Source organism: Teleopsis dalmanni, chromosome 2, assembly GCF_002237135.1.
Source record: "Teleopsis dalmanni isolate 2A chromosome 2, ASM223713v2, whole genome shotgun sequence".
NCBI classification, from domain to species: Eukaryota; Metazoa; Arthropoda; class Insecta; order Diptera; family Diopsidae; genus Teleopsis; species Teleopsis dalmanni.
Genome location: NC_051847.1, coordinates 86286944 through 86293868, shown reverse-complemented (window position 1 = coordinate 86293868; position 6925 = coordinate 86286944).

Sequence of the window (6925 nt, the reverse complement as noted above, 5' to 3'; positions counted from 1 at the left end):
AAGTAAAACATAAATTGATAGAGAAAATGGAAATGTAAACTATAGCCAACCCGCAATGAGTTACTCCTTCCTCGCTGTGAGCCAACAACCGTCGGACTGTCGGGTAGAGAAAGAGAATTGGATTTAATTTGTTGTATTGGCGGCGTGCAGCGTGGGGAACCATACCCGGCCAACGTCTGAACGCTCTGCATCTGCATTGGGTTGAGTCCTGCAATGCCCGATCCACGCCGAGACCCTGCACCAGCTCCAGCATTCGGTCCGCAAGCGCCACCCAAATTGATATTGGAACAAAAAGATATGTTAGATTTGCGTCTTGAATTATGCCGCTCAAAGGTCTTCTGCGCTGAGAAAGGTGATGGGCGCACCAAGTAACTATGGAGAAAAAAAGTGTAAGTTAATTATAGTATTATTATTATTAGTTCAGATATAACATATAACTTACATAACGTCACCCTCCTCCAGTTTTAGATCACAGCTCGGATTAATTATTACATAGGATAGATGATTCCGCTTTTCGCTCACGTCATCGTAGTCAATAGTTGGCAAATTCAGCGATTCCATGCGGCTTCGTACCAGATTAGCTATCTCTGCTCTCTCGATCTGCTGTGCATGATTGTCTCGTGCCTCATCTGCCAAGTTGATGGAGTACTGAAATAGCATGGAACACTGCTTTACGATTAGTTTGCTGAGTTGCTTGTGCTGAATTTTCTTTTTGCAACTTAATACGATTTGGTTATTTTTACAAAAATAAAAATGAAAACTTCTCTAAATGTTCAAAATGCTTTCAGTTGAAATGAAAAGTCTACATTTAATAACATTCAATAAACAGAATTCATTCCAGTTGGTGTTATGCACATTCAATTGAAAATTTTCAACGAATTGGAAAAATTTTGATTTCGTTTTCATTTTTAATAAATTTAAATAAATTTAAGAACTTGATCAATTCATGTGCTTGAAGTTTGTTATTTTTATTTTATTATTTTTACACTAAAAGCAATATGCAAAATTGTTTAGTTCTATTAACAACTAAAATTCATATGTACAATTTTCGTATCTGAGAAGAACCTTTACCACCTACCTTTACGATTAATCTATGTGAGTATGGCTAAAATGTAATGAGCTTTAACTTTGTATTAGTAATTGTTAATTAATGTATATTATTTATAAATAACAGCCATATTAGAGAATGTACCTTAAGATTTCTTAGTTTAAGAGTGATGGCTAATTTATTTTACTGGGCAGAATTAGAATTATATGTATAAAGATCTGATTAAATTTTAAATAACTAGCATTGATCAAGTTTTCTACTCGAAGTAATAATTAAAGAACTTACATACTAATCCAATAAAAGTAGAAAGAAATTTAAAATTAAACAAGTATAAATGTTAACTTGGGCTTTACAGACACATGGATTTGGTATACATAGAATTTAAAATCTATACTGAGGTCTCATTTATATAATAATATATATGTATAACATAATCTAGAACAAACAACATACTTATAATATAATAATTCTAATCAGAGATTCTATAAATTATCTGATAATGTCTCTATTTCGGTAGCTATTAAAGTTGGAGGAGCCTTTAATGTGTCAGTCAGTACATATAATATAGAATAAGATAAACCTAAAGTATTAGTTTGCAGGAAAATCCAAAATCGAAATTCAATGTATCAATTCAGAAGTCCGAGTTATAAATTTAAAGAGAATACGAATACATTAAAAGAAAAACTTTTTCTAGAAAATTATATTTCTAGTTTATATTAGTTTATATTTAAGCTATATAATATGGATATTATCTAACATTTTCATTACACAAGTTAGATTGTATATACATATAATGCTTAAGTTCTAAATTTTTTTTCTGAAGTATTTAATTAGAAAAAAAATCTTTTTCTAACAATAATATATGTACAAGTTGACAGTTAAATGGCAAGTATATCTCAATCTGAACCGATATATAAAAAATTTTCTATATACTTTTATATCAATATAAGTTGATTCCATCGTAACATAATTGTTAATTAATATCTTTATTAAAAACAAAGAAAAAATGAGTTTAGGATTTAGAGATCTATTGTGTCCACGTCATAAATTAAGAGTATTTCTCCAAGTCCAACTTCTTTTATTTATTAAAGTTTGAACCACTATAACACAATTTTATTTCATCATTCGATGAGTATATTATTTAGGACTTCTTTCGTTTATGCGTCAGTACGAGAAATATTTCAGTAAATTTTTTGAGGTCTCTTTCATTTTCCTAGAAATCCTAGAAATGTTGTATTAGAGTAAGTTCTCAGTTTTGTAATAGGTTATAGTTTAATCTACAGTGCTCTCTCAGAATGTTTTTAAATTATTTTTACTTACAAAGAAAACTAGACTCGAATAATCTATCAGGGCTATCATAATCGAAATCGTGTATAATAATATTCAATCTTCAACGATTTAAGGATTATATGCAACTTAAGTCTAGCTTTCTTTGTTTCTCCTGCTCTTTCCGAATGAGTGAATAGAAATGATTGATTTCAGGCTTACAAGCGGCGAGGTTGACACATTCCTTGCAAATTTGTATGTAGTTTCGGAACACAATAGTTGATGTCAATGTAGTGTAACCTTGATTTGTTAAGAAGTAACTTTCGAAAAATATTCGACCATATAATGTAGTGGAAACGTTGTTCAAAAAAAGTTAATTCTATTAAAATCCATTGTTAAATCGGTGTGCTCGAGAAGTTGGAATCATGCCATTTCGTATATCAATATCTCAGTACATTACGACTATATAAGTCGAAAGAATCTATACTTTCTTTCTATATCTAAATTTGGGTAAGAATTCCGATGCACAGTCTGCTAATAGATTATCGCTCAAGTTATACTGAAATAGAGAGCCATGCTTTTTCCAACGTTATTTCTGTGCTCACCATTTAGGCGCTTATTTATTTTTTGGTGGTCATGGCATGTAAAAAGCGGTTATCTGTGGTGTCACAAGGGGACACGATTTATTCTCAAATGGGGAAGGCCACCACTCCAACCTCAACTAACGTATGGATATATAGTCAGTTAATTCCAAGTCTATAGTTATTGGAATTATCGACGAAAAAATTTTCTTATTTATATAAATTTAGAACTCTAATAAAATTTTTTTTTATATATAGTATTATTTTTTGTTATTAGTAATTATTTGGATAGATTGAGCGCAATAACTAAAATTACATATTACGAAACACCTTTTATACTTCAATTATAATATCTAAATGATATCTATTATACATTACTCTTGACTATAAGTTAATGATAGACTTAATAATTTTTTGTTAAAATATAGGAAGAAAAATTAATAAAATATTTTTCGTGATGAAAAATTTATCTTAGGACTGTGGCGTAGTCAGGGTGTGTGGTTAAGGGGAAGACTCTTTGACAATACGCAACAAAAAAATTGTTTATAATTTCCTATACCCTTGGCACTATCCTGGGTACGCCAATGTCTTAGAATATTACTTAACGCAACAGTCACAATCAATACCTATACTCGTATATAGTATCATCTTAAGATTCTAAAGGTGAGCTTTATGCTAAAAACCAAATTTGTTTGAATGTCAATTCAATGTTGACTCTAGAAAACACACAAATGCTACATCCGTTGGGAAAATTATATTTAAAATTATTTCGAAATAAAAAAATTTGTTTAAAAAATTATTTATTTAAATACCACAAACGTTGTTATAATTTCGGTGAGAATGTGGGAGGGTAAAGACATGTCATGTGTTGGGCGATTTACTTACTGATGATCCTTTGCGTTCAGAGCAACCACCTAGGCAGGTGGTGGATTTGTGGTGATGTGGGTGGCGGTGATTGTGTGGCCCGGACGATGATGGCGGACGGTAAGTAACGCCACGCAAGGCCTCAGTGCTGCCTTTCAGAGAATCGGGAGTGCCAGCTTCTTCATCATACTTTTGTTTTCAATTGTCAGCGTATAAATGAGCGTGTTTATGAGAAAATGTAGTGAAATTTTTTTTAACAGATAACTGACTTCATATCTTTTTTTGAATTTAAAATTTTATTTCGTTTTTCATTTGTTTTTCTTTGGTTTCAAAATGCATATAAAAATGTTCAAAATTTATTAATATGCAATTTCGCAAAATTCAATTTACATGCTTGAAAACTCTATAAAAATAATAACAGAAATCTACGAAAAACAAATTTAAATTGAAAATGAAAATGAAGTAAAAAGGCACAATTTTTAATCGAATTTACGGTTTTGTGTTGAAAACCTTTTTAAATAATAAAATTATAGGAACATATTTTTTTCATAAAAAAGTGTATGAAGCACTTCACATTGAATTTTCTGATGCACAAATAGTTAAAAAGCAAAACATTATTAAATCGAATTTAAAAACTTAAAATTTAAAAATGAATTTAAAAAACACTTAAAACTGATTTAATTTATTCCTAAAAGCGGCAAAGCTCCTTTTTGCATACAAAATTGATTAAAATTGAAACGGAAGCGGAAATCACTAAACATGCATTTTTACAACAGCCAACAAATATCGAAGAAAGTAAAGGGAAAATATTGAGAAATAAATACAAGTTGAAGTTGTATAAACTAAGAAATATTTGCATACAAAACTAATTTATAAGGAATTTTAAAATTAAAAAAAAAAAAAATAAAAAAAAATATTAAGTGCTGTAAAGTGAAATTTGTGAAGTAAGTTGAAAAATGCATTTGATGAAGGCATCTAAAACACTGAAGTTTAACTTCACCAAGTTGCAGTACAAACCTAAATACAGATGAATTTACAAATATTGAATAAGTTAGTAGATGCACATATATATAAAGGAATAGTAGAGTAGATATATGTAGAAAAGGATTTAAGTGTTTAAGAACATAGATGATGATGATGATAAATGATGATCGATGGTAGCTCTTTTTACCAAAAGACATGGCTTACTTAAGCCCTTTACTTTAGTAAATCGAGATATCATAGCTAAAGTGACATGCATAACATTCCAAGTGATCTGCTTTTAATTTCTCTATTAGAGTTAGTCGATTGGCACTTAAACAAAGAAAGTTCTAAAGTGGATAATGATCTACTGGAATGATGATAGTTACTCTTTTAACCAGAACATGCGGCTCCCTTGTACCTTAAAACGGTATGCATACTTTTCCAAATGATCTATTTTAAATCAAGGAATCAATTTTATTGGAATGGGCAATGCTTTTACTTCCTTTATTACAGTTAGCAGACTGGCACTTAAACAAAGAAAGTTCTAAAGTGGATAATGATCGATGGTAGACATGACTTACTTAGGACCTTTACTTTAGTGCATTGGAATATTATACTTAAAGAAGCATGCATACCATTCCAATTGATCTGGTTTAAATCAAGAAAACAATTGTATTGAAGTGGGCAATGATTTTAATTCCTCTATTACAGTTAGCGGACTGGTACTTAAACAAGGAAAGTTCTAAAGTGGATAATGATCTACTGGAATGATGATAGATGAGAGAAACACATGAAAAGATTATCAGAAAATTAAAGAAAAGAAAAGTGTTGTTAAAGTTAGTAAAATGAAGGATTATATCCCTAAATTCTTGATAACAAATGTATGAAGAGTTGGATTAAATATTGGTAGAGTTGTATTGCATAGAATTATACTACTCATACTTTACTAAAAACTAAAATAGACTAAAGTTAATAAGTAGAATTTATTATTTTAAACTATCGTTTACCTTGCTTTTTAATATTACAAACAGATTAGAATAGAAAATAATCGGGTTCGGATGTGCTAGTAGAGCAGAGCACTCTAACAATAGTTTATTTTTTTTTTAATTAAGACTCTTAGTTCTATGATTGAAGATCATATAATCTCTTATTAGAAACTAGGGTTAGTTTATCTGTTGGCACATTTCAAAGTCGGACAAATATAATAAATTAAATTTATAATATTATGCCCTTTTATTGTAGAGATCATATTATGTCATCTGAGACAGATCTATTTCTTTCAAAAAGTTAAGATATTCCATCTAATATTCTATCAGCTCTGTTCTATTGAGAAAAAGTATTAGTTCAAATTAATTATGCACAAGAATCAAGAATTCAAGTCTGTTTTATAAAGAATTCTAAAAATACTCATTCTGTATTAACTATTGTGGTAGAGAATTTATACAGAATACTTAAGCATTCTTGTCAATAATTCTAAATACAGATAGACTAAACTGAATTATAATATAGTATCAATATGCTATGATACTGAATCCTTTGGTTGCGTTAGGCCTCAACAAAACATATTCCACCTAACTACGGTCATCTTACTCCAAACAAAAGAAAATTATTTCGATTTATTATAATAAATTAATGGAAAGCTGTCCAAAGCAAACAATAATAAACCAATCCATTTCGATTCAAGACGAATATGCGTTAGCCAAATGATGTTATTATTAGACGTAATAATAGGTAATAGGCACTCTCAACTGAATGAGGATGACACATAACAGAGAGATAATGGCACGTACGTTTAAAGAAGTTAAACCTCAATTCACACTACAAGCTTAAGATCAGTTGCAGAAAGCATTTTAAGTTTGCATTCAGTATCTATATCTGCTCAGAGAGCAGCTGTAATCAGAAATTTGAGTGAAACATATAAAAATTGAGAGGTGACTGAAGCAATTTGGTTTTTAATGTGAGAATTTTTGTAATAATGCAGCTATATTCTTTAGGTAAGAAGGTAAGAGGCCTTTTCTTGCCTCCTTCTTTCACCAGAAGGTTGCAATAGGGTTTAAAAACAACAAACGCATAAACAACAGCAACTACTTAAATAGGTTGAGCAGTTAATGGACGCTAATTCACATACATTAAGACTGAAAAGTTTTCGGAAATTCTCATTTAAAATTCGCGCGCTGTATATTTTTCGATATTTTAAGTTTAT